This window comes from Triturus cristatus, chromosome 6 (genome assembly GCF_964204655.1).
Source record: "Triturus cristatus chromosome 6, aTriCri1.1, whole genome shotgun sequence".
Lineage (NCBI taxonomy): Eukaryota > Metazoa > Chordata > Amphibia > Caudata > Salamandridae > Triturus > Triturus cristatus.
In genome coordinates, this window is record NC_140589.1 from 8,359,468 (window position 1) to 8,387,463 (window position 27,996).

At 44.7% G+C, this 27,996-nt stretch overlaps 1 pseudogene across 1 annotated transcript; it reads left to right on the forward strand.

Moving 5' to 3' along the window:
• Window positions 1-9: 9 nt before the first annotated feature.
• On the forward strand, window positions 10-27,991 carry LOC146813627 (uncharacterized; annotated as a pseudogene). The gene is made up of 3 exons (XR_014962880.1): window positions 10-127; window positions 15,963-16,130; window positions 23,555-27,991. The product of XR_014962880.1 is annotated as an uncharacterized LOC146813627 (transcript).
• The last annotated feature ends 5 nt before the right edge of the window (window positions 27,992-27,996 follow it).

Here is a 27,996-nt window from a genome sequence, read left to right on the forward strand (position 1 = left end):
GAGGAGTAACTCGGCCCTGAGGCTTCGACCCGGAAGAGAGCGGTGAGAGCCTCGAACAGCAGCGGGACGCGGAGGAGCCCCGGAGGGAGCAGAGGGAGCCTCGGACGCGAGGCCGACCCCGCGGCCGGTAGGTGGATGAGTGGCTCGATGCATGTGCTGCGGCCGGACCCCCGTGAGATAAACAATATAATAATATTAGTGTCCTTGTATTTCTCCTTCGGTGCAGCGCGGGCCGGCATCCCGCCCCCCCCCCCCCCCCCAGGGCCCCTCCCCGGTCACATCAGAGGCCTCAGCGCCTCGACAGCTGTAGTAGGCGCTGTTTCCATCCTCCTACAACTGAAGTTTTAAGAGCGGGGTCTTTGACCTCCCCGCCCAGGGAGGAGGGGGGGGGGCAGATGCAAAGACTAAACTTGCCTTTGGAGGGGGGCAGACTCCCCTGAAGCCCCCTGCCGCTCCGGTGCGCGGGGGCCCCTCTCTGTGGGGGGGTGCAGCGCTCGCTCTCTCCCAGCACAGCCCGGGCCCCCGCCTGTGTTAGGGTGACCAACTGGCATGGGTACAAATTCAGGACAGTGAGTGTAAAAATTCAGGACAAAGGGTCAAAATTCAGGACAAAAATTCAGGACAAAGAAGATTGCGCAATAGTATAGAAGTAAGTAAATAGACAAACACTTAAATACAAGTTTTGTATTGGGCTGAGACGATTGTGAACTTCATGGTTTTTCAGTTTGCGCGAAGCTTGAAGCAAATGTACAGGTCTCTTTGTGGAAACAAAACCGCCCCCACCCCACCTTTCCAGCTCGCAGGGAATCGCCCAATGCCCGGTCCGGCCAGTCGGGCCATGCTACCACACTCCAATGGTGCCCCTCATCTTCAAATAGACCCTCCGTCATGTGTATTTAATTTATTTTATAGTGCTACTCATTGACGTATGTACGGCAGGGTGTCAGAGTGAGTTACATCACACACATTATTTAGAGACCGACTCATATAAATGTGAAAGTCAATGTATAGGAAATGCTGCTTAAAATAATGGGGATTACAATGTGTAATCATACTTTCATCCATCATTCAGTCTCATTCTGTCCTTCCATCTGTGTGCCCATCCATGTCCATATTCAACCATTTACAAACCTATCCATCACGTATCCTTCCTTCCTTCCATCCATCATTTCATCCATCCTTTCACCCAATCTATCCATCCATACACTCAACCATCCACTCTTCCACCCATCCAACCATTTACATGGTGTTGTTTCTAGGGCTTTAAGTGGGATGAAAAAAGCTGGGGGGTCTCTCCAAAGGGGATGTTTGTTGTAATTAAGGGTGTGACTTAAAAAATCTAAGCTAAAACTCTGTGCTTAGTATAACGTGCAGCCCGACTGGTATTTGTTTTGCTTCTGTCATTGTACCAAGTTATATAAGAAAACAAGTAAGGTTACACCTAGAACAAGTAACGTTACACCTACAACAAGCCAGAACTATTGGCTTTGTCAATGGTTGTTAGTTGCATAAAATAAAAAAGCAGCAACCTTGGCTTCCTTGAATATAATATTGAAAATGCTTCAGTTTAAACCGATGAGACTCGGAGAGAACTATAATCCTTTCCTTTGAACTTCTTTCACCGCCTTCCTTTAGTTAACTGGATTCTCAGGTAGCAGCAGCTCGGGCGTTTTTGCACTTCCAGGTGACAGAATGCACTGCCCTGGACCGAGGCTGGAGGAGGCCACCACATGCTGTGCCAGCCCAGACTGACCCATTGTCATTCTGTATGTGGCAATCAGACCCACACGGAATGACAATGGGCGGGGGGCTGCTCTTGTGCTCAGAGGAGTGCGAGGCGGCCCCATCAGGGAGCGGAGGCCTCTCGCAGGGGAACACTCTGTTCCCTGAAAGGCCCAAAATTACGGACAAAAGGCGTCCGTAAAAGGGATCCTAACGGACTTGAGGTCCCAATTACGGACGGTCCGTGAAATTTACGGACGGTTGGTCACCCTAGCCTGTGTGTGAGGCCTCAGTATCCATCCTCCAAGGCCCCTCCACGGTCACAGCAGAGCGGGGGCAGCCCCTCCCACACAGACCTGCCCTGAAGCCTCCAGCACACGCAGCCCTTAATGGGAGTGGGGGCCAGGGCCCAGTCCCGGCGTGGGCTCTCAAACCTGTGATTCTGGGCAGATCATGGAACCTCCCAGTGCCTAAAAGACCCCAGACCTTTTGTAATGGGACTGGTGTGCCTATAAAGCGCCCAGAAGTCTGGGGCCGAACTCGTGGCACATAAAAAAGTGCAAAAAGAGGAACAACAGCGCCATGTCACAGTCATAGCGATACCAAAGGGGACGATGGACGGAACGCTTGAGCTAATCAAACACACATCCCCAGTCAACTGATCTGGGTTTAATCCATCATCATTCTTTTAGCCCACTCCACCACCCCAGTTTAGACCTGGTCATGTGCAAATCAGTCTGACCCTGTGCCTCATGGGAACAGTCCAGCCCGAACTGCCAAGCGTATAAGGCATGACTGTGAACCCCCTGCTGAATGCATGGCTGGATGGGATAACTGATGGGTGGATGGATGAGTGAAAGGATGGATGGATGGGTGGATGGCTCCGTGGATGCATGGATAGATGGACGGATGAGTTAAAGGGTAGATGGATGAATGAAAGGGTAAATGAATGGATGACTGGATAGATACGTGGAAGAGTGGATGGCTGACTACGGGAGGATGGACTAAAATGGTGGATCTAAGGCTGGATGAGTGGATGGATGAAACAGTGAATGAATGGCTGAATGAAAGGATGCATGGCTGAGCGAACTGGTGGATGAGCGGAACAGTGAAAGGTTGGACGTAAGAGTGAAAGGGAGGATCGAGTGAAACAGTGGATTGAAGGCTGGATGAGTGAAAGGATGAATGGACAGAAGAATGAAAGGGTGCATTGATAGAGTGAAAGGGTGGATGGACAAATGAGTGAAAGGATGGGTGTTCGTGTGAATGAAGGAAAGAATGGATAGATAAGTGAAAGAGTGATGAATGGATGAAATCGAAATGGATGGTCCCGCTTGCAGCCATTATCAGTAACCCCATCACCCACACCAACAACACCCATCTGATTTTCTCCCCGGCAACAAAGCAACAGTCGCCAAGAACAACCTTCACGACTGGATGAAGAACAGCTGCCTCAAGCTCAATTCGGAGAAGACTGAAGTCCTCATCATGGTCTTCACCCCTCTGCCTGGAACCATTCCTGTTGGCCCTCAGCACCTAGAACCTGCCCCACAACAACGGACAACGCGTGGAACCTCTGCATCATCCTGGACGCCTGGCTCACCATGAGCCGGCAGATCAACGCCTTCTCCTCATCCTGCTTCCACACACTACCCCTGCTCCTAAAGATCTTAAAGTAGATCCCCCACCACGTGCAGAAATATGGTCATCTAGGCACTTGTAAGCAACAGAATTGATTACTGCAACACACTCTATGCCAGCATAACCCAGAAACTCCTCAAGAAACTGCAGAACGCCTCAGCCAGACTCCTCCTCAACATCCCCCACCGCAGCCACATCACCAGCCACCTCCGGAGATCTCCACAGGCTTCCAGTCTACAAAAGGATCACCTTCAAGCTCCTCACATATGCAACACAGGACCTGCATACCTCAACCACCGTCTCACATTCCACGCACCAACCAGAGATCGCCGCTCTGCCCAAGTGGCCCTGGCTACCGTCCCACGTATCTGCAAGACCACAGCCGGAGGAAGATCCCTCTCCTACCTCTCAGCGAAGCCCAGGAACACACTGCCTCTCCAACTTAGTCAATCACTGTCACTGCCTCAATTCAGGGAGGATCTCAAGACCTGGCTCTTCAGCTGAACCACAGTCCCTCGACAGACTTGCAGCTCTTGCCCTAACCCACCGCCCACAGCACCTTGAAACCCTTACGGGTAAGTAGTCGTGCTTTACAAGCCTGTGATTAATTGATGGATAAGAGAAAGGATGGGTTAAAGGATAAACGGATGGATGAGGGAAAGGATAAAGAGAAAGTGTGGCTGGCTGGATGGATAAGTGAAAGGGGGGGATGAATGGATAGGTTTGGAGATGAATGGCTAGCTTCCTCAATCTGCGTCCAATGCAATTTTACGCAGTTTTTTTACATTGAAGTTCATTAGCACTTCAGGAATCTTTGCTAAAGTTCCTTTGGATGAACAGAAAGCGCGTTCGATAGGAGTTCAAAACGTAGTGCGAATTAACTTTAATGTAAAAAGTTACCTGAAAATGCTTTGAATGCACTTTCTGTTCACCTAATGGGAGTTTAGCAAGTATATTTGAGTTGCAGTGTAATTTTGTTATACACTACAATGGGGCCAAAAAGCAGTTTTGTTTTAAAAACTTTTGCTGCAAGATCACAAAGATTCCCGACCAAAAAAAGGTGTACTGTCTCTCAAGCTTCTATAAAATTATGCCCACGGGTGGGCCAGCTGCCCAAATCCTATTTTAACTCCTGGTGCTTTCTAAGTTGGGGGATTACGTCCCCTTGAATCCTGAGGGTCCCTGGGGCCAACTAGCCCACCAGGTACCTCCCAGTAAGCCCCACACAGCTGGATTGCCAAGAGTGGTCTGAGGCCACACCCCCTTTTTACACCACTCTGGTGCACTGCTGCTCGGGGGATGAAGTCCACTTTAGTCCTGAGGTCTTCAGGACACAAAAATGTAGCGACGAGTGTTAAAGCGTGGTGGAAGACCCTTTGCAAACCTAGAATGGTCTCCTGTCATTGCTAAATGTGGGTGTTAAATTGGTACTAATGGTGTGCAAATCACTCTTGCCTCCTTGCGCGCCTCTCGTGCCTCTTTCAGCACCTCTGTTGCTTCATTCTGCATTTCCCATGCTTCTTTCTGCTCCCCGGTTGTCTTTCTGCACTTGTCTTCCCTGTTTTTGCCCCACTTTTGCCTCTTAATGCATCTCACTTGCCTCTTTCTGCACTTCCCATGCTTCTTTCAGCACCTTTCTTACTTCTTTCTGCACCCCTGTTGGTTATTTCTACACCGCTCTTGCTTCTTTCCTCCTCTCTCTTACTTGTTTCTGCTCTTTTGCTTATTTATGTCCCCCTCTAGCCTCCTTGTGCACCTCTGGTGTGTGTGTGTGTTTTTTTCTTTTGTTTTTTTTTGTTTTTTTTTACTGCTCTTGCTTCTTTTAAACTGACCTCAGGCTCAGCAGTGCACACATTCAATCATGTGCAGAAAAGGGCTGCTGGCCTCTAAACTGCCATGCCCTATTATATGCAGGGACTTAGAGGTAGTGTTAATCCCCCTGCCCGATTATGTACTAGGGCCTTACAGGGGAGGTTGTGCCAATCACAGGGGTACCCCAACCCATAGTGTACCGTAGTGTACATAGGTGTTTTCACTGTATTATAAGTGTCTTTCAGCATAGTACTTGCTTCAGGCCTGGTTAGGCAGAGCCCAGGGTCAGTAAGAGCCAGTTACCACCAGTACCAGTCAGCAAAAAGGTGGGGGCTGGCAGGACACAGGATGACTTTGCTACAAGGCCTCTTTCTGCACCTCTGTTGGTTCTTTCTGCATCTTTCTTCCTCTTTCTGGACTTCTGTTGCCTCTTTCTGCATTTCTCTTGCTTCTTTCTGCACATGTCCTACCTCTGGCATAGTTAGAAATTAGCATTTAAAAAACCTTGGAAATTTACTGGAAAAAAACACAGGTTTCAGAGATGTTGTAGTTGGACATTTTCATTTCAATAACCTTAGAAATTCACTGAAAAAAATAGGTTTCAGGGACGTTGTAGTGAGAAATTAGCATTTAAAAAAACTTTAAAATTCACTGATAAAACCATAGGTTTCAGGCACGTTATAGTTAGAAATTATCATTTAAAAAACCTCAAATTCACTGAAAAAACCAAAGGTTACAGGGACATTAGAGTTAGTTGGACATGTCACACGTACAAAACCAGAGAAGTTCGGCCATTATTGTTAGTTGAGCTAACTATAACTCGCACCCCCGCAATGCACTGCTGATGATGTCACATATTACATCATTCATGACATGGTCAGTGACATCACTGATGATCTCTCAAATGACATCATCCACGTGATAATCTGATGCACCTCCTCACACCCTAATATAACCTTTGATACACCCACTCTCAAATACAGACTACAATTTTCGAAACCATAGACACACCAATACCAGTTACTACATACACACTGATTCGCAGGTCTACACACACATCCACCTATACAGTCACTCCTACATTAAGCCACTCATCAATACAACACTATCATATGCACTCATACACCTATACAGACTCGCACACCCAGTCATGCAAATAACCAATCACACTCATTTACTCACCTATACAGTTATACACACACCACCTCACTTATTCATAAAGATACTAACACATACTTACTCTTATGCAATCACTGATACAAGCACACACTCATCCTTACAGCCACTCTCACAATCACTCACTCTCACAAGCTCCTTTATATACTCCAACACTCACGTATACTGCCTGTCACATTTGTAGTTACTCAAACATGTAACACTGAGACAGCCATTCACTCACCAACACACCCATACACACACCCACCCATACAGTCATTCACAAATGCACTCTTGAACCCATACACCCAGTGAATCACCCGCTCACATCTATGCACAGGCACACACCCCTTACCCACCCACACAAACACTCAGGCACCCATACAGATACTCAGACAACCAAACAATAACCCATATAGACACTCATGTAGCTACTCACCAACCCATGCAACCGCTTACACACCAACTGACAGACTGATACATTCACACAGTTTAGTCACTAACCCATGCATTCAGTAAGACACGTTTATTCACTCACTTGTACAGTCAGTCACGCACCTACTAAATCATCCATTCTGACAATATACACCCACTCATTCTTCAATACACCTTGGTGTGTGTGTGTGTGTGTGTGTGTGTGTGTGTGTGTGTGTGTGTGTATATATATATATATATATATATATATATATATATTAGTCCAATCCTGCTTGTCTTCGTTACGAACAGGCACTGACACCGTGGGATATTTCAAAGATTCTTTATTCCATCAAGAACGCTTCAACCCAAGACGCGTTTCGGCGGACCATATATATATATATATATATATATATATATATATATATATATATATTACCTACTGGCGGTCGCCAGTAGGTAGTTATAGTTAGGACCACGTTTCCATAGGAAATCCGCAACATTCTATTTTGAATAACTTTTGCGCCGGTCAACGAATCCTCGTGAATTTTTCAAAATAGGTGGGGCGCTACGCTCCGCTCCTACCCTGAAAGTCTCGGGGGGATTCGTCAAGTGGGGGCTGAGATAAAAGGGGGGTCCCAAAACGCGTTTTTCCCATGCATTTTTCCATAGGACCTTTAGACACAGCTACAGCCCGAACGGCTGAACAGAATTACTTGAAATTTGGCAGAGAGGTAGTCCTCAGGTCAAGGAAGTGCCTTTCGTAGGTTTGGTGTAAATCTGTTCAGTAGATTCTGAGAAAATAGCCTTTAAATCAATATATATATCTGAGCCAGCTTACGGTGCGCTTACGGTGCGCTTACCGTACGCGTACGGTGACGTGCGCGAGCGCGATTCTGATTGGCTCTTAGATCTTAGTAAACATTCGAATCGGCCGAAACCAGGAAGCGGTGGCCGCCATTTTCTCTCTCGCACTCAGAGTGTGGCAGCATAATTGAAAATGTGTAAAGGGGCAGTATATTGAGATAATAATCACCCAGCAATGATATACGGGCCCCCAAACAACCCACAAGGCCAAAAAAATTTTTTTTTTTTTTCGAAAAATCGCCGATTACGCTTACCGTACGCGTACGGTAAAATTTTTTTTTTTTTTAAAAAGTATCCATACTCTCCCCACCCCATGTGCAAATGGTGCCCGAAGCGCACCGCGTGCTCACTTCGCGCACCGTGCGCGCACGGAACGAACTGCGTTAACTGGGCGCGCACGCCACGAATGGCGTAAAGTAAGTTAGCATTTTAAAAACCGTTTAAATTCACTGAAAAAACCATAGGTTTCACACACGTTATAGTTAGGAATTAGCATTTAAAAAACCTTGCAAATTCACTGAAAAAACCATAGGTTTCACACATGTTATAGTTAGCTGTAGATTTTACTGATAAAAAACCAATGAAATTCCCCCGTTATAGTTACTGTAGGCAACTATAACTCACGCGACCGTAATCCTCTGCTGATGACATATGTGTCTTTATGAAAAAAGATATTTGTAATATATGTATAGCTAAAATTTAATGGAAGAAGACATGGGCAAATAAGTGTCTAAATACAGTATTAGCATCAGCAGAGGATTACGGTCGCGTGAGTTATAGTTGCCTACAGTAACTATAACGGGGGAATTTCATTGGTTTTTTATCAGTAAAATCTACAGCTAACTATAACATGTGTGAAACCTATGGTTTTTTCAGTGAATATATATATATATATATAGATTCAAAGTTTGCCCTGAAGCTTGAAGACGCCACTCCACAAAGGACAGTTCGGCAGAACTCTTTATTTCCAAACCGGCTTTCACATCCCAAATACTTCAGTAATCCCTTACGCGTTTCGGAGCTGCTGCTCCGTCATCTGAGGGAAGCCTGACAGTCACGGGTCTCCGCAGCATGCACTTGCACCGATTTGCATAATCTTTTTATTGCCCTCCGGTGGGCCTCATAGGTGAGTGTCTTCATTATTGCATCCTGGGATTTGTAGTGCGCGCTGCGCAATTCTTTCCCTCCAGTGGGTTCCCATCGACTGCCAGCTGGCTATTATGAATGTTTGACAAGGCCTCCAGTGGGCCTCAGAACATGAGCCCGGTCTGTGCTTAGCAAATCCTTCGTGCTGCTTGTAGGAATTCAAGTAGTTTGAAACCTGCAGACCTGAAATTCTTTGGCGGTGCAATCTTCCACGGCCAGGCTGCCGCCTGGCCCACCGGAGGGCAATAAAAAGATTATGCAAATCGGTGCCAGTGCATGCTGCGGAGACCCGTGACTGTCAGGCGTCCCTCAGACGAAGGAGCAGCAGCTCCGAAACGCGCAAGGGATTGCTGAAGCATTCGGGATGTGAAAGCCGGTTTGGAAATAAAGAGTTCTGCCGAACTGTCCTTTGTGGAGTGGCGTCTTCAAGCTTCAGGTCAAACTTTGAATATATATATATATCATATTAAGAAACTTTACAGAAACCCAGTCACTGGATGATGTCATGAGTGATGTCACTGACCATGTCGTAAATGATGTAATATGTGATCTCATCAGCAGTGCACTGCGGGGGTGCGAGTTATAGTTAGCTCAACTAACTATAATGGCCGAATTTCTCTGGTTTTTGTACAAGTGAAATGTCCCTCTAACCCTTGGTATTTTCAGTGAATTTCTAAGATGTTTCCAATGCTAATTTCGAACTATAACGTCCCTGAAACCTATATTTATTTTTTTCAGTGAATGAGAATATGTATTATCTTGTATATATCACCATGAACTCCCTCCTCACGAAAAGAGCAGAGGCCAAACAGGGAAGATCCAGGGTAACACTCTATTTACGGCAAATGCATTTCGGCCTGACGGCCTTCCTCAGTGCCCAAGCAGTGTTCAGGTGGTTTCGCAGTCACAATAGAAATATGCCCCGCTCTGTTGTTATTGGACAGCGTCTGCTCCACCCCCAACCAGGTGTATCTGCTCACGGATGGTAGCTCACGAGATAGAAGTGAACTACTGTTCCCAGAATGCTGTTGGCTTTCAGGTAGGTGATGCAGGGCGGTATTGTAATGCCAAAATGGTCATGCTGCGTGCTGAACAAACAGAGGCGATTCCGAAACCAATGTCCTGCTGCGATGTCTATCAAGCGCTCCCCTGGGTCCCCGAACCACATCAACCTCCGTGCACCGGAATCCAGTCGGCGGGGGCAGGTATGGCCATGCATCCCGCCCAGTGTGAGGTGAAATCACTTCACAACCGCCATTCTCCTTCCGTGGCGTTGAGGTGTGCCCCAGCTTTTCAATACATATATATATATATATATATATATATATATATAATCTGAAAAAACCAAAGGTTTCAGGCACGTTATAGTTAGAAATTAGCATTTAAAAAACCTTAGAAATTCACTGAAAAAAACATAGGCTTCAGGGACGTTATAGTTAGTTGGACATTTCACTCGTACAAAACCATAGAAATTCCCCCGTTATAGTTAGTTCAGCTAACTATAACTCACACCCCTACAATGCACTGCTGATGACGTCACATATTACATCATTCACGACATGGTCAGTGACATCACTGATATCTCAAATGACATCACTGATGACATCATCCAGTCAATGTGTGTTTCTATAAAGCTTAAATATGTATTTTATTTATATATAGATATACACACACCAAGGTGTATTGAAGAATGAGTGGGTGTTTAAGTGTCTGGATGGAGGATTTAGTTGGTGTGTCACTGACTGTTTAAGTGAGTTATTACATATGTCTTATTGAATACATGGGTTTGTGACTAAACCGTGAGAATGTCTGTATCAGTCTGTCTGCTGTTGTATAAGCTCCTCCATGGGTTGGTTAGTAGCTACATAAGTGTCCATATGGGTTATTGATTGGTTGCCAGAGTATTTGTATGGGTGCCTGAGTGTGTGTGGGAGGTATGTGACTGTGCATGCATGTTTGAGTGATTGATTCACTGTGTGTATGGGTTCAATAGTGCACGTGGAAACAGCTGTATGGGTGGGTCAGTGTGTTTATGGGTGTGTTACTGAGAGTATGGATGTCTTATTGGTGCATGTCCAAGTAACTACATATGTAAAAGGCAGTGTATGTGAGAGTTGGAGTATATAAATGACTATATGTGAGAGTCAGTGATTGTGAGAGTGGCTGTATAGATGAGTGTGTACTTGTATCCGTGATTGTATAAGAGAGTAATTGTCTTTGTTTCTGTTTTGAATAAGTTATCTGGTGTGTGTGTGTGTGTGTAACTCTGTAGGTCAGTAAATAAGTGTGATTGATTCTTTGCATGACTGACTAGGTGTGTGAGTAACTCTGGATGAGTGCTGGTATGTGAGTGTCTGTGTAGGTGTATGAGTGTACATGATAGTGTTGTATTGATGAGTGACTGCCTGAATGAGTGATTGTATGGGTGAATGAGTGTGTGTGTGTGTGTGTGTGTAGACCTACAAACCAGTGAGTAAATATGTAGTAAGTGGTATTGGTGTGTCTATGGTTTCAAAAATAGTATTCTGTATTTTGGAGACGGTGTATCAAAAGTTATATTAGGGTGTGAGGAGGTGCTTCAGATTTTTACATGGATGACCATCAGTGATGTCATCGACCATGTCATGAATGATGTAATATGTGACGTCATCAGCAGTGCATTGCGGGGGCGCGAGTTATAGTTAGCTGAACTAACTATACCGGGGGGATTTCTATGGTTTTGTATGAGTGAAATGTCTAACTAACTATAACATCCCTGAAACCTATGGTTTTTTTCAGTGTATTTCAATGTTTTTTTAAATGCTAATTTCCAACTATAACGTGCCTGAAACCTATAGTTTTTTCAGTGAATATGTGTGTGTGTGTGCTACATTTTGGTGAATTCTCGTTTTTGTGCCTCAAAATTTACCATGGTGCCGTTCTTACCTGTTACAGTTTTGTGTCTCCATATAAACAGTTTATTACTTCTGTTCAGAGCACTGAACGTGGAAAAGCCTAAAACCCGTGGGAATAGTTTAGTGTGAGCTGTTGGCAGAGAGAGAATTTCAATGTTCACCTGTGAGCAGAGGTAATGCCTGGATGACTGCTGGTTGGCAGCACAAGATGCTATATGTTCACAAGTAGGAAGGGTGAAAAGCTGGGTGTCTCTCTTGTGGGCAGGGTGGCAAGCTACGCGTGCACTAAAGGGTAGCAAGCGAAGTTGGCAATGTGAGAAATCAGGTACACAGTCCTGAGCAGTCTGAAGCTGGATGCGCACTAGTGGGCAGTGCAAGGAGCTTGACCTGCACTGCTGAGAAGTGTGAGAAGATTCAGTAATGCTGGTGGGCGGCAGCAAAAGCTTAATCCGAGGGCCCACCGTGAGAACTTGATGAGCACAAGAGGGTAACATAAGAAACTTCCTCAGTGATTTTAATGTGGCGCATTTCACTAACACCCAAACGCAAGCCTTAAATCCACCCATTTGTCTGGACACTACTCTGTATGTAAGGCGAGCTACAGAATAAACTCACAGGTGATTGAGCAATCACCTCAGGCACAGAAAGCACAACATAAACCACAGGGGTGCAGAGCTGACTAACGCAGAGCCATATGGGGGGGAAACAAGACTGAGCAGGCAAGTGAGACTGTCTCTGCCTGGCATGAAACACCGTGTAGTGAAACCCAAGGTTTCTCCAGACAAAACATGGGCGATTGTCCACTGACCCCTCCACCCCCCCCCATAGTAAAGCCAGCAGGGCATGCACCCACCCAACCTACCCGATACTGTAGAGCGTTTCTGGAGGCATAGGTTTCACCATGCCGATGCTGTGAAACAACGGGAGGGAGGTGGTAACAAAGGGGAAGGAACGGCCGTATCAGCCTTAATGTAAAACTGCTACCTACTAAAGCCCCAGCAACCCAGGTAAAGCATAGCCAGAGGCTAAAGGAGCAGGTGGTAGCCCTGGACTGGGCGATGACTACAGCTATGTGCATACAGTATCAAGCACCTTGGGTCTGCGATTGATGCCAGTATTGGCGGGTGTGCGCTGCTATACTGTGTCGAGTGGGGAATTCCCGCAATACTGAAACTGGCACAGTGGTCCTTTCCATGCAGGTCTGGGGTCGCTGGTGTAGGGAATGTTTGTAGGGCCGGCATGGGGCTGTGTGCCACGCTAAAGCTGCCTGCAATCGCTCAACGCTACCTTTTTTAGGTGTCTTCAGCGGGCCTGCTGCTGCCATTTCTCTGCTGCAACTCGGCCTCAAGCAGTGGTGCTGAGCGATACCTCCACCCTCCTCTTCCTTGCCAGGCCTCTCACACGTTTGGCGATCTTATGCAGGCAGCTCTGCTATGCTTCTATCTTTCTGGCCAGTGTAGTCTTCTATGGTCTCACTCTGCGCCATGCGGGCAGCCGGTTGCTTTGTGTGACCGCTGGCGAAGACATCCCGGCCTTGGCTGCGCTCCCACTTCAGGCAGATTACTCCAGCTGCAGGCTGCAACTCCCCGCCATCAGGGGGGCACAAACCGGCGAGGTGGGCTCCCGCTTCGGTTTTTCAAATATATATAGGCGGGTTGGGCACCGCCTATTAAATAAGCCAAAAACGCGGCTCTTTGTGGGGAGACTTAATGTATTTTCTCTCGATGCGGGGCACAAGATGGCTGTCAACAGTTCCTGGTTGGAACTGTTGGCAGCCAATTAGCCAAGCTCGTGCTCGGGGGGGGGTTAGGCTCCGCCCACATATATAGTTTTATTTCCCTTTAACATCTCAAACTACTGAACGGATTTACACCATTTAAAAAAAAAAAAAGATGCTTTCTGAAGCAAGCACTACCTTCTTGCCAAACTTGGTGTAATTCCGTTCAGCAGTTCCAGCTGTAGCCGTGTCTAAAGCTTCCTATGGGAAATGCATTTTTCGACCACTTTTTTTGTAATTTCTCAGGAACTACTGAACGGATTTACACCATTTAACAAAAAGGGCTCTTTCTGAACCAAGGGCTACCTTTTTGCCAAATGTGGTGTAGCACCGCCTATTAAATAAGCCAAAAACACGGCTCTTTGTGGGGAGACTGGATGTATTTTCTCTCGATGCGGGGCACAAGATGGCTGTCAACAGTTCCTGGTTGGAACTGTTGGCAGCCAATTAGCCAAGCTCGTGCTCGGGGGGGGTTAGGCTCCGCCCACATATATAGTTTTATTTCCCTTTAACATCTCAAACTACTGAACGGATTTACACCATTTAAAAAAAAAAAAAGATGCTTTCTGAAGCAAGCACTACCTTCTTGCCAAACTTGGTGTAATTCCGTTCAGCAGTTCCAGCTGTAGCCGTGTCTAAAGCTTCCTATGGGAAATGCATTTTTCGACCACTTTTTTTGTAATTTCTCAGGAACTACTGAACGGATTTACACCATTTAACAAAAAGGGCTCTTTCTGAACCAAGGGCTACCTTTTTGCCAAATGTGGTGTAGCACCGCCTATTAAATAAGCCAAAAACACGGCTCTTTGTGGGGAGACTGGATGTATTTTCTCTCGAGGCGAGGCACAAGATGGCTGCCAACAGTTCCTGGTTGGAACTGTTGGCAGCCAATTAGAGCCAAGCTCCTGCTCGGGGGATAGGCTCCGCCTACATATATTGTTTTTTCCCCCCCTTTAATATTTCAAAAACTACTGAACGGATTTACACCATTTAAAACAAGCATTGGCATAGTCAATAGGTCTCGCCTTTGGGACCCTATAAGTGTTTTGCCAGAGCTATTGGCTTTGTTAATGTCTTTAAGCTATGTTGTAGAGCACTTGTGACTGCCTGTTTAGTAGTAAAATATTGCAATAGTTGGCGGTTAGAGAGGCTCCTAGAGCTTTCGACCCCAGTGTCACTACACCTGCTGCACCATCCGGGGCTACCTGAGACGCAGCCAGCAGGTGTGGGAGGACAAGGTGCAGGAGCTGCGCCGGTTGCTGGCCGGCGTGGCTGCCCTGGAGGTGAGGGGCAGCGAGGAGTGCCCCAGGACAGAGGTCCCGGAGGGAGGCAGCGACCTGGAGGACACGGACACCCATGGACATTCTGGAGGTATGGGCTGAGGAGGGACAGGACCTGTGCAAAAGTAGCCCAGAGGGGCACGACGAGGACTCGGACACGGGACTGAGCTCCATGCACAGCCTCGGACTCCCTGACGGCTGTGTGCGAGTCCCTGGTGTAGAGGGCGACACCCGCAGAGCTCTCAGGGACCCAGTGCGTGCACTAGTACTGCTATGTCCGATCCACTGGTCTATGGGGGGGAGTAGCTTTGAATAACCGACAGGTATGGGACGAGGTTGCCTGGCCGGTCACTGACTGTCTCCTCCGCCACACAACACCTTTGAGAGGCACTCACTCGTCACTAAAATGCATACTTTAAATGTGATCATTTCAATGGTCATTTTCTTATGTTGAAAAAGAAAGATGAGCTTTTGATTTGTGCTCGTGCCTCAGCTGTCGACTTTGTCCCAGGCACACAGGCTTTTCTTAGGCCTCGTTTTAAATCCCCACAGTTCAGTATTTCCCACATTTATGCTGATTGGTAGTCATTAAACTCAGTAAAACGGAATTTTAAGATATAAGATATATTAACGGAATTTTGAGCCAGGAATCTGCTAACATTCTAACCTCACATGCATTATCCCGCACAGCAATCCTCCATACATTTTTATATGTGTTACCCAATCTTATTTGTTATCAACCTCACAAGGATGAAATGTGGAGCCAGGCCACATCTAACTATCCAACTCTGCCAAGAGCCCACCACACTTTCAGAATAACAGATATTCTCAGAGATGTCTCCACCCGCACTATCCCATCCACAGGCCAGCCCACCCCACTTCTGTCTTAGTTTGCAGAGTTGTGCACACTTTAAAACCATGTTGGAGGCACGTGGTGGGTAGAAATGTGGAGTATATCCAAAAGACCATCCAGGAAGCTCCGATAGCTTGGAGATCATATTGCGTATTTTCGCTGGTGCATTCTTAAGGCACGCAATCGCACAAAGTTTTTTTTCTTCAAAAAATGTTAAGCAGTATTCAGGACATTTGCTCCCACCTTGATGTGCCCAAATTCAAAAGCTCGTACATCCTACTGGGAAGTTACAAGTGTTTTATAACAATATATCTGTAAAAAAAAAAAAAAAAAAAAGCGAAAATGCAGCAATAATAAAGAAAAAACGCTTTGAAATCCTAATGGTGTTTTCCTGTGTTTAGATGTGTCTGAACATGTGCAAGCAGATGCCGCCTAAAAGAGATTATGGTGTTTTAACAAATTACGAGGGGACTGGTGCTTCATGCATTACTGCAATTATCCCTTTCCCAACGTTTCACTTCAAAAGCCTGGCGGATTGACCAGCCCTAATCCCTGCTGGGCTCTCTACGGTAAATATGTATGTGACGGCGTGGATGATGTTTGTAAAAATGCTGGAGCGTACATTGCCTCGTGAAACAGAAGCCTGGTGCCTTTGGTTCCCTCACCCCTGCTGGCCCAGCATTTTGCCTGTGTCCTAACTTACCAGTGTACCATCAATGGGCAGAAATTGAACTGTGCTTGGAGCTCTGGGGCGGAGTGAGGTTTGAAAACACTCTCACGAACTCACGCACACACAACACACAGGTGCACGCATGCACACACACAAGGCTTCTGACTGGAAGCACTAACATCACTGTACAGTGGACCAGTTATAGAAATGTCCCACCAGAGCGAGGCTAGGTTATTTGTACTTGGGAGAATCCCGAACGCTTGTGAGCGCGAAGGCGGGGCAGGGGCGGAGGCAGGGAGCAAGCAAGAGGAAAGACAGATGGCGCTGAAGGCTGGCGTGAACGCAAGCTTGTCGCCAGCCAGCAGCACTTTGAAAACTCACCTACTAAAGTCTCTCCGAGCAGCGCATGCGCGCTGACTCAGCGAGACCTAAAAAAGGATGCTTTCTGAAGCAAGCACTACCTTTTTGCCAAATTTGGTGTAATTCCGTTCAGCAGTTCCAGCTGTAGCCGTGTCTAAAGTTTCCTATGGGAAATGCATTTTTCGACCACCTTTTAAAAAAAATTCTCAGGAACTACTGAACGGATTTACACCATTTAACAACAAGCATGGGCATAGCCAATAGGTCTCGCCTTTGGGACCTTTTTAAGTGTTTAGTTGTCCAGTACAATATCCTTGGTGCAACAACATCAAGTGTTGCATGGCTAAACACTTATAAGGTCCCAAAGGCGAGACCTATTGGCTATGCCAATGCCTGTTTTAGGACTTGTGCCCTGCCTGTGAGCACTGCATTCTCCGGTTCTTTCTTGCTGAGCATATTTTAACAGCTGTACGACCTCCATTATGTGCGATCCCACAATTGGCACATTACCATTTTTAAGGTGCTCTGCTGAGAAGCCAAGGATTGAATATATCTGTTTTGTGAACACCTTTATCAACCACTGATAGGCGCTCAGCTCCAGACTGCTCAAAACTGCCCTGTCATAAACACCCCTAACAAACTGAACTCGCCCAGAGGGACTAGTTAAGGCAGGCAGGAGCTGTTTAACATATTTATTGCAGTATAATAAGGGGCAATCCTTAATGCTTTAAATATTTCAAGACACCACATTCATACTTCCATTATATAAACCTGGCTTTTCACAAATTTCCGTATTAAAAAAAATTTGCTTTTAAGAATGCAATTTTCCCCCCTCTTTTCTTCAAATATTTTTCAGGGGGGAAACCCCTGAACCTATCCTTATGTTGGTTGCGCTCCCTCCTTTTGTTGACTGCTACTTAAAACTCATCCACAACATGCACTCTTTAAACGTCGCCAGCTGCCACTGAATATTGGCATGTATGATTTTAGTAGGAGTGCTTGCTCTTTCTTAAACAATTTGCATACCATATTAAATAGACTGAACGTCTTTGCGCAGGAGGCTTCAAAGAATACCTCGCATAGCAGTTCCCAGGGTATGCTTTAATATGAACACTGAACGGCTTCACTGAAAACGAAACAAGATCTTGATACGAAGAAAGCCACACTGAGATTATCGGTTTCAAGGACGAGGGCAGACTATTTTTCCAACACAACCGAAGAGAGGAAGCAACACACCATCACAGGCATACCATACGTTAGAAAATGCCGGCACAATTGCGGCTGGATAATTTACTTCTGGGACGCCAGAGAGCTCTTCCGGGGCGGAGTAGCCATCTCTTCCGGAGCAGCTCGGAATGAAGCGTTTTACTCGTAGACAGTAAAACACTCTTTCATGATTCGGCAGACAGTGAAGCGGAGACAAGCAGGATTTTGATATCTTCTGAGCGAAGACTTGAGATGAGCCCGTGTTCGATAACCCCTGCCTGGTTGGGGGTGCAGGGTTGTCATTGTGTTTTTACACCACCTGTTCACTATGGCTGAAGCAGCTGTTTCTCTAAACATTAGGAACAGGCACCAGACTGATGCCACACTTTTCAAACCAAGTGGGCAGAATGAGACCACCTACATTTGAAAGTATTGCTGTTTAAATTGTGCTTTTTGAGGGGCTAGAGAAGCGTATGCGAGTGTCTACAACTGGCACTCAAATTAGTGGCTTCTGACAGGTCCTAGATCCTCAAGGAACTTTCCAGTTTTTACTTAGCTAACGGGAAGGTTATTCGGAACGATTACATTTGTTACACAAATTCAGCGCGCGCTCCTACTTTAACTTCCAACACTATTAATAAATGATGGGTGAAAAACAGTGTCAAACTAAACACCCTAAAACTATTAGGGTCAGGGCATACCTGCCAACTAACAGGGACCGGTCAGATGGTATATACAAGCACAGTCTGCTTTCACTTTCGTCTGTTGTGAAAGCTTTCGTTGTCTTTATGGGGCATGTGTTTGAAACACATGGCCCCATAAAGATAAGAAAGCTTTCACGACGCACGGAAGGCAGACGAACCCGTCCAAATGGGACGGCTCAAAAAGCCAAACAAAAACGTCACAAACACCTCTTTTCCAATGGCTGGCCACCGTTTAGCATAAACGGTGACGCCGGCCAATAGAACAGAGGGGCGGGGCTTAATGCCCTTTACAGAAAATACCGAAAATCATTAAATCTTGCCAGCGAGACTGCACATGTGCGCAGCCCACGCCAGGCGAAACCTAAAAAGGGCTCTTTCTGAACCAAGGGATACCTTTTGCCAAATTTGGTGTCATTCCGTTCAGCAGTTCCAGCTGTAACAGTGTCTAAAGTTTCCTATGGGAAATGCAATTTTTGACCACTTTTTTTTTTCTTTTCTCAGGAACTACTTTATGGATTTACACCATTTAACAAAAAGGGCTCTTTCTGAACCAAGGAATACCTTTTGCCAAATTTGGTGTAATTCCGTTCAGCAGTTCGGGCTGTAGCCGTGTCTAAAGTTTCCTATGGAAAATAACATGGAGAAAACACGTTTTGGGACCCCCCCTATTTTCTCGGCCCCTCGCTTGGCGAATCACCCCGAAAATTTCAAGATAGGAGCTGACCTGAGTGGGCCATAAGTTTTGAAAATTTCAAGAAGATTCGTCAACCGGCGCCAAAGTTATTGGGAAAACAAAAAATGAGTTTCCTTTGGAAACTAGGTCCTAACTGTAACTACCTACTGGCAACCGCGTGTAGGTAATATATAATATCAAGCTCGTGGGGAATTTCCAACAGACGAATCGCACTCTAGCACAGAGAAGCTTTCCCCAACACTTTTTTTTATTGGTAAAACAGTTGCACTTACCAGTACTATTCAGCACCAGACCACAACCCTGGATTCACAGCCTTGAATTGCACGAAATATGTAGCGCATCAATTTGGGGGAAAATATCGGACTTCACCGACCATCATGCACGTGATAACTCACTCTGGGCGGGTGCTGTCTCCATATGGAGAGGATGGGACCTCACTCTTGCTGCACAGCAACTCAGACACAGTTGGAGCACTCGCAGGATCATTACAGGCTTAATTTGTAAACAGCAGACGCGTTTCGGCGTTCGCCTTTTCAATGCTGTGAAGTTTGACCATGGTACACGGTGTAGGATTGAACAGTTATACTGTGTCCACTTCCGCCATTGGTTAATACTGGGCAAATTGGGTGGCTCTGGTGTTCCGTTAGACCATTAATTTGATTTTCTTTTAATATCTGAAAAACTGCTGAACGGATTTCCACGAAACAAAAACATACTTTCTGGACCAAGAGCTAGCTTTCTGCTAAATTTGGTGTGATTCTGTCTAGCAGTTCAATCAGCCCATATGTTAAAGTCCCTCAGGACTATAAAATTAGAAGTCAACTATGTTAATGGTGGGAGACATTTTAAACCCAAAGAGCTCAGTCGTGGGTATGAACTGCGGGAGGATTAACTAAGATACCTGTATATGAACAAGAAGAAGAAGAAACCTCCGGATTCAAACAGAGTAACTCAGCAGCCTCAAAAATGTTTAAGGTAACAGTCCGAATTTGTGCCATCTATTTACTGATTATTGCAGGCCCACCCCATTAGATCGTCAATGAGCGCGTTAGTCTTTAATTGAAGCACATTACTTTGGGCTTAGTCTTGACTACAGCTGATTTTCAAAAGCTAACCATGATCTATTTGTTTCAGGATGATATTCTAACTATGGGAAAATTAAACGTGGCAAACATTTAGATATGTTTTGAAGGTCCAAGAAGGAACAAAAGCACTGAGCAACTTTTAGCAAGAAGTGAGTGATGAGGGAATATTCAAATCTGAGAAGTCTGGAGGCAATAAAGGATGCTTCAGCTCCTGAAGACGAGGACAACTTAAGATCCTTCCTTGACATGGATAAAATTATTCAAAATATGTACATCATGGTATAGAGAAGACCCACTGAATGAGGCTGTTAATGAAGCGGAAGTCCAAATGTGTTTAGTCAAGAGTGGCAGGTAGCTTAATTTCATATAAAGGACATTTGCGGTCCAAAGTATAGTTACAATGGATGCTAGCATAAAGGGTGTAGTAACAGAGCTTACGTAAAAAGAATAAAGCTGAACAGGAGTGGCGGTAGCATTCACATGACACTTTCTCCATCAGAAGGAAGTTGTTTATTAATTGAGCAAGAGACATTGGTCTGCATATAAAGGGTTTGGAACAATTCTACCAGCTTATTTGGAGGAAAGAGTTTCTGTTAAGTAGACTTGACTGCAGGAATGCCCTCTACATCAGAATCTGAGCCCATGTTCTCTACCTACTCCAAATCACCCAAAATACTGCCAAACTCCACTGAACATCCCATGAAATAACCACATCTATCCACACTTCAACATTCTCCACTGGCTGCCAGTCAAAGAAGATGTAAGTTCAAGCTACTCATTCACACCTACAAAGCTCTTCACAACTCAAGTCCAGCTTGCCTCAACTTCTGCCAAGCCACCAGGCACCTTTTGTTCTGCGTCCCAGGCAAGAGCACAGAAGAGGTGGCCACTCCTTCTCATGCCTCACAGCCAAGAGCTGGAACAACCTTCCAAAACACCTCAGAACCTCACCCTCCCTCATGGACTTTAAAAAGAACCCTTAAGAAATGGCTCTTCCAGACAAAACCAGCATTCGCTCCTCCACCCTCAGGCCTGCCCTACACAGGGCCTTGATACTCTCGAGGGTGTGCAGCTGCTCTCTACAAATCAACATAACATAGTATTATCTCCTTAAAACAGGTAGCATGCAGAATGCTTCTGCACCCATGGCAGACTGTCTATGAGCCTTCGATACTATACAGAGTTGAGTATGTGTCCAGGGATGAGAACGTAGTTGCAGATTTAGGATACCATTACCAAAGAAGGAGTGTCAGTGACCGGCTAGATGAATGTCAAGTTGCCTGGTTGTGCAACAAAGGGCAAAGTGCTATTACTATGAAAAGGATGTAAGACTATGTGGAGGAAAAAGTCTTGTCCGAGGTAACTATTCCTTTGAATGAGGAATTGACATCATAAAAAAAATAAGAAAATTGGGTAGTCTGGCAAATGAGTAATTTTTGAACGGGGGAATGGATGGTTGTTTATGAAATGGAAAGACTTACTCTGGGTGGTCTTGGGCAGTATGATTTGTAGATGAGCCATGAGGATGACATTGTGAAGACCAGAGCTAAGAAATTGTACTGGTGGGTAGGTCCCGATTTAGACACAGATCATCTAATGTGAGAAGGTTGACCAGCCCCCAAGCAATGCATAGGCCTTGTTAACATCCTTTGACAAGTCCATGCATGCAATATAAATGTCTGGCAGTTGGTATCATTGATTGGGCTGGTAAAGAACCTCCATACGTGTATGGATGGTGTGAACGCAAGGAGAAGATGTAGTAGCACGTTGAATGCTTGGCTCTTCAGGAGAATATGGTACTGTTGGGTTCTTGATATCAGAGAATTTCTGAAACCGAACTGCATGCGAGTGGAAACTCAAATGAATCTCAACAAGAGAGGTAAGGTGAGCAGGTTCAGAAGAGTCATATTTGCCTCAAAGAAGTTTGAGGAATTCATTTGTAAATAATTTAGTACATTAGGAATAGTTTGAGTGCTTTAAGTGGGGGTCATGTGTAGAAAGCTTTTCCCTATAATTGAGAATATCTATTAGGGATCAGGTATTGAGGACAGCTTGCCGAAGGATTTTTTTTTTGGGGGGGGGGGGGTATTCGTAAGGAAGGATGTGTAATATTAGTGAAACTTCTACACTGCTTTCTTGTTCCGTGCTTGTCTATTGAACATTCGGTGTTCCACTGCTACTAATATGCACAAGAGGAGTTGGAGCAAGAATTGGTGGCATGCAGATGTTGTAATTGTATACTGCAGAGTTGCAAGAAAAGGAAGTGTGGGCATGGCATACAATTCTTTTTACATGGGGGTCCCACCCTGTTCCCTTCTGCGGCATAAGTCCAAGCCTCAGCCAGTTGTCTTCCCATGAGAGTCCAGTGGTTAGGGAGTTCTATTCCTAGTAGTACCGATTGTCCTCCTTATTCAACACTTTGGTACATTCTTCCGCTATTGTGAGGTATAGATTTGCATTTTATAAATACCCAGAAGAGACATGGAATCAGCACTATCGTTAAGGGTTATATTAGTGCACCTTTCAAACTTAGACATTCAAACATTTAGCCTAATTGGCAGTTTCTTAGGTGAGGAATATTTTCAGTGTTTTCAGTCACTGTGAAAATGGTTTTGTTAATTAGATGTCCGATCTACCAAAGAAAATTAAGGTATAGCAGTCAGTGGAAAATCCCAACAAAACATGAAATTCATCCATACGAGGAATTGTGCATCAGGGTGACATTTGTCAGTGTGTGTAAATTCTGCTGGACCGATTTAAATTGATTTTGGTTTCCTTAAATTTTAGGGCATTTCTCTTATCGCTAACCAGAGCATAAATCACTAGGACCCTGTAACAGACTTATCAGCAAACATTTAATGCATACATAAACTATGACTGTGGGCCCGAGTTAGAGTTTGGTGGGTGGATGGACACTCTGGTTACAAACCTGAAAGGTATCTGGTCCACCTTATATAAGTGCATTATGATATAATGAAGTAATAATAAGAGAGACAGGAGATAGTCATGTTTGCAATGGAATACCTGCTTATATCCTGTCTCTCTTATTATTACTTCATTATATCATAATGCACTTATGTAAGGTGGACCAGATACCTTTCAGGTTTGTGACCAGAGTGTCTATCCGCCCACCAAACTCTTACTCGGGCCCACAGTCATAGTTTATGTATACATTAATTTTTTGCTGATAAGTCTGTTACGGGGTTTCCAATGATTCCCCTATTTGTTTTGCTCATGCAGCACTAATGCCAGATTTCTTTTTTCATTCTGACAGGTGATCGAAACACAGAAAGAAAGTAAAAAAAGACATCCATGCTAGTAACGAAGTCCTCTGTGCCAAAAGATGTAAAAACACTGAACAAGGAAATCTTCAGTGAAATCTAGGATCGGAGGAGACACTTCTCAGACATCTGAAACTAGAGCCTCATCCTTGAGATACCAAGCCTGAAAATAAAGAGAAACTGAATATTTTAATTTACCAAAGATCATGTGTTTCTCATGAAGGTGCACACCGCTTCTAATGCAAAGAACCTCTTCCTGGCGGCCACTGGCACTGCATACCAAAGAGCTGATATAGGTATGTTTATAGCAAAACTCGAACAGGAAGTGGAGTTGGAGTCTACGGTGAAGTTCTAAGTAAACAGGCCACATAAATGTATTGAATGACTAAACCTTCACAGAACATCAAAATACTGAAAAATAAAGAGATAATGGCAGAAGTTATAATACAAATGCATTGAATTAAACAAGGATTATTTTAATGAAAGATGAACATTTTATGATCTGCGCCACAAAATGGAGGAAGTAAGACTCCACCGTAAAGATTACGCTGGTGAAAAATCAAATAACTGTTCTGAATGTTTTAAGGGTTTTGCAGTAAGGCATCATTTACTAGTCCATCAGAGAATTCACACAAATGAGAAGCCATATGAATGTTCTGAGTGTTACAGGGCATACAAGACAAATGAACGTTTATTAATCCATCAGCGAACACATACCGGTGAGAAACCATATAAATGCCACGAATGTGACAAAGCTTTCGGTCTAAAACCGCTTTTATCAATTCATCTCCGAACACATACTGGTGAGAAACCATTTAAATGTACTGAATGTGACAAAGCTTTTGGTCTAAAACGGCTTTTAACAATTCATCTTCGAACACATACTGGTGAGAAGCCATTTAAATGTTCTGAATGTGACAAAGCTTTCAGGCAAAGGCCTCATTTATTAAGACACCAGAACATTCACACTGGTGAGAGGCCGTATAAATGTTCTGAATGTGAAAGGGCATTCAAAAAAAAGGAACATTTATCAAAGCATGAGCGAATACACACTGGTGAGAAGCCGTATAAATGTTCTGAATGTGACCGAGCGTTCGTTACAAAACACCAGTTATCAGTACATGAGCGAACACACACTGGCGAGAAACCATATAAGTGTACAGAGTGTGACAAAGCTTTCAGACAAAAGACTGATTTTTCATATCATCAGAGAACCCACACTGGTGAGAAACCGTATCTATGTCCTGAATGTGGCAAAGCTTTCAAGATAAAACTGTTTTTAGCAGAGCATCAGCGAATACATACTGGCGAGAAGCCATATAAATGTTCTGAATGTGGAAAAGCTTACAGACAAAGGTCTGCTCTGTCAAACCATCGGAAAACCCATCAGGTTTTCACCTCGGGACCACAGTTGAAACAATAGTATGCTATTGAGAAACCATAAGAGTGTTCTTAATGGAAGGCAATTAATAAAAAGAAGCATTTATCAATCCATCAGCTAACACTTAAAGGCGAGAAACCACTTTGATGTTCTGAATGGGACAAGGCCTTCAAGTGAAAACAGTTTTTATTTCCACATGGGAAACGCCAGACTGTAAGTGCCGATACGCTGGCATTACATGTAATAGCAGCTGATATTGGTGAGGGAGAAATCACTGATGCTAAACTGTATGTGTTCCAAGGAAGACAAAGCTATAAATACAAAATAGACAAGTCACTGGTGATAAACAAGGCAAATCACTTAGCAGAAATTTCACTACAGAGGAATATCTGCTACAGCATGAACTAAAGCAAACAGTTGAGAAAATGTACTTGTGATAAATGTGACAGACCGTTCAACAGCAATTATACAACACCATGAATAAGAAGGCGAGAAGAACGCAAGAACATTCTACTCCTGAACCATAGAAGCCTGATTCACCAAAGGAACTCATGTGTACTTGAAAGAGCCAACGTCAGAGACATCCTGCCTCAGTTTGTCATCCAAGCTCCGTTTTCTAAGAGCTTCCTAAAATTGAACCCAAACAAAATTCCCTTTTATCACCAGTATAGTTTTGCTGATTTTCGACACTGCTTCACCACCTCTCAATGCAAATGGGGGAAAAAACGATGTTTTACTGTTGTCGTCCTCGTAGGCTTCATTACCAAGACACTGCAGAACATTTAGCACAAGCAGCTCCTTTGCTGGGTTTTCTACAGCTGGGTCTGAAGTTCTGGCTTCCTCCCACATCAATGGTGCCCAACGCCCTGCTCACTAACAACCCTGGTCCTATATTAACTCCACTGAAAAGTATGCTTGAGGCTGCTGATAAAAGAAAAAAATATGATCACATTAGTTATGATCTAAATGAACAGCGGTTGCTCCAAATCCTTTTCAAGACGTTCTGCATCATAAACAAAACAATGCTTCTCTCCCCCTGGCTGAAAAACTAAATCCCTCATTGCATTACAAGATAAGCCACCTGAACATTGCAAGTTAAGAAATGCAAAAATGAAAACACACCAGCAATGCCAATAGGTCTCGGCCATTAAAACTATTGGATTTGCGAAGTGTTTGTTTTTCAAAGAGAGAGTGAGGCAATTGATACACTCCCATGCAGTAATCTAAGCTAATTTTTAAAAATAGTCTCTTCATTTCAGCCGTAGACTGATACGGATCAACCAGTCAAACACAGTAAAGCAGAAAAGCTCTAGGGGCGGGAGCATAAGGAGGGTGCGGGGGGGGGGGCAGAGGGCCATTATCCAAGATGTCTTCTTGAGAGAGCGGCTTTGCTTCTGGAGCCTGATCTAAATTAGAAATTAACCACCTTTCCCCTCCTGACAGGAACTGAAGGTTTGTAGGGCCGTTAAAATCAGTCCTGGCCGTGTGGAGAGTTGCACTCGGGTGGGGGGGGCGCTAGTGTGCTGGTGCCTGGAGTGGTTTGCCGTGCAGGTGGCGACGGGGCCTGATGTGGCTACGGTCCTGGAGCAGGCTGCTCTGGGCTTGTTGACAGGGTAGGAGGACGCTTGAGTGACAGCTCTTGGGGAGCCAGAGGCTGCACCACTGTATGGAGATGGCATTTTTTCCCATCTGTTGTGCTGTGTGTATATATAATACCTTATTAATTTCCAAATTCCCTAGTGGGCTTCTACGTCTGCTACTCAGGTTTGAGGAGTTTTACTGTTCTAGAGGGCTGGAAATTAAAGCAGATAAGACCAAGTTTGTTATTCAATGAGCATAAATCCTTTAAAGGGAACTTAGCTTTTGGGTGCTTAACATTAGAGAGGGTGGACTCTTAACTACTAGGAATTAATACATCCGCAACTATGACCTGGAATAAAACGTGTGGACAACAGGACTTTGAAACCTAGGCAGATCCCTGGCATACTGTGCAAAGAGCATTGTGCATCTTTCAATAAACCAACAGTCCCGGCTTTTAAGATGTGAGGCAAAAGCTGTGGAATCTGCCCTGTCTGGCTCCAAACGGTGTTTATCAAGTGCTCCGAGAATAAGTTCATAAGAAATCTTGCCTGCCTTTCGCCCAGCACTCCTTTGTATCCTATGTGGCTTGATATAGGGATAAGGGATATAAGCAATAAGGCAAGATTGCCCCGTATTTTATTCTGAAGGAGGATATGTTCCACTCTAGAACTTAATAATTATGTCATTGCCAAGCAGGAAGTTATGCAGGTAGACCGGTTTAATATAATTAGCTGGCGGACACATATTAGGAAGCTCTTGTCTACGCTGTGTTTAAGGGAGCTTTCGGAGTATCCGTCTTCCATACAGTGCCACCATGAGAGCAGTTGAAAAAGCAATGCTGGGCCTAGGTGCTGTAGGTCGATGCCCACACACCCACAAGATCGAGGTTGGCAGGGGGGTTCCTTGACTTTAATTGCACTGGTGTTTGTGAATCCTTCATAGAAGTTATTTCTGTTCCGGTGAACAGTAAATTATATTTCCAATTCAAAGTGGGTACGCTCTCCTTGAGAACCTTTACCTGCAAATGGGCACCAAATGACTCTACTCTGTGCCCACCCTGTAACAATGCTGATGAAACCATTGCGCATGTTCTCTGGTTGCTCAGCATATGCTAGACCTCGTCAGGCCATTGTGTAAACAACTGGGCATATGCAATTATTGTGTTCTTAAGATCTGATGCCCGCCCACTGTATGCATGTACTGTTGCTAAATTCCTGGGGCGAATTTGGAATATGAGAAGAAAGGCCATATTAAGCAGGGGACAATGTTGACTGACTTGTATGTGCGACAAATCACAACAAACCTTTTTACACTGATTTTTATTCTATCCTGCTGATGGTCAAGAACGGAGCACAGTTTTACATTGTAATGTGTGAATGATTTAAATTTTACCTTTGTAATACATTGATCTTTATAAATTATTTGTACTTTTATGGCAGTGTTGCCTAAATAAAAGTATTAGAACAGCTATAT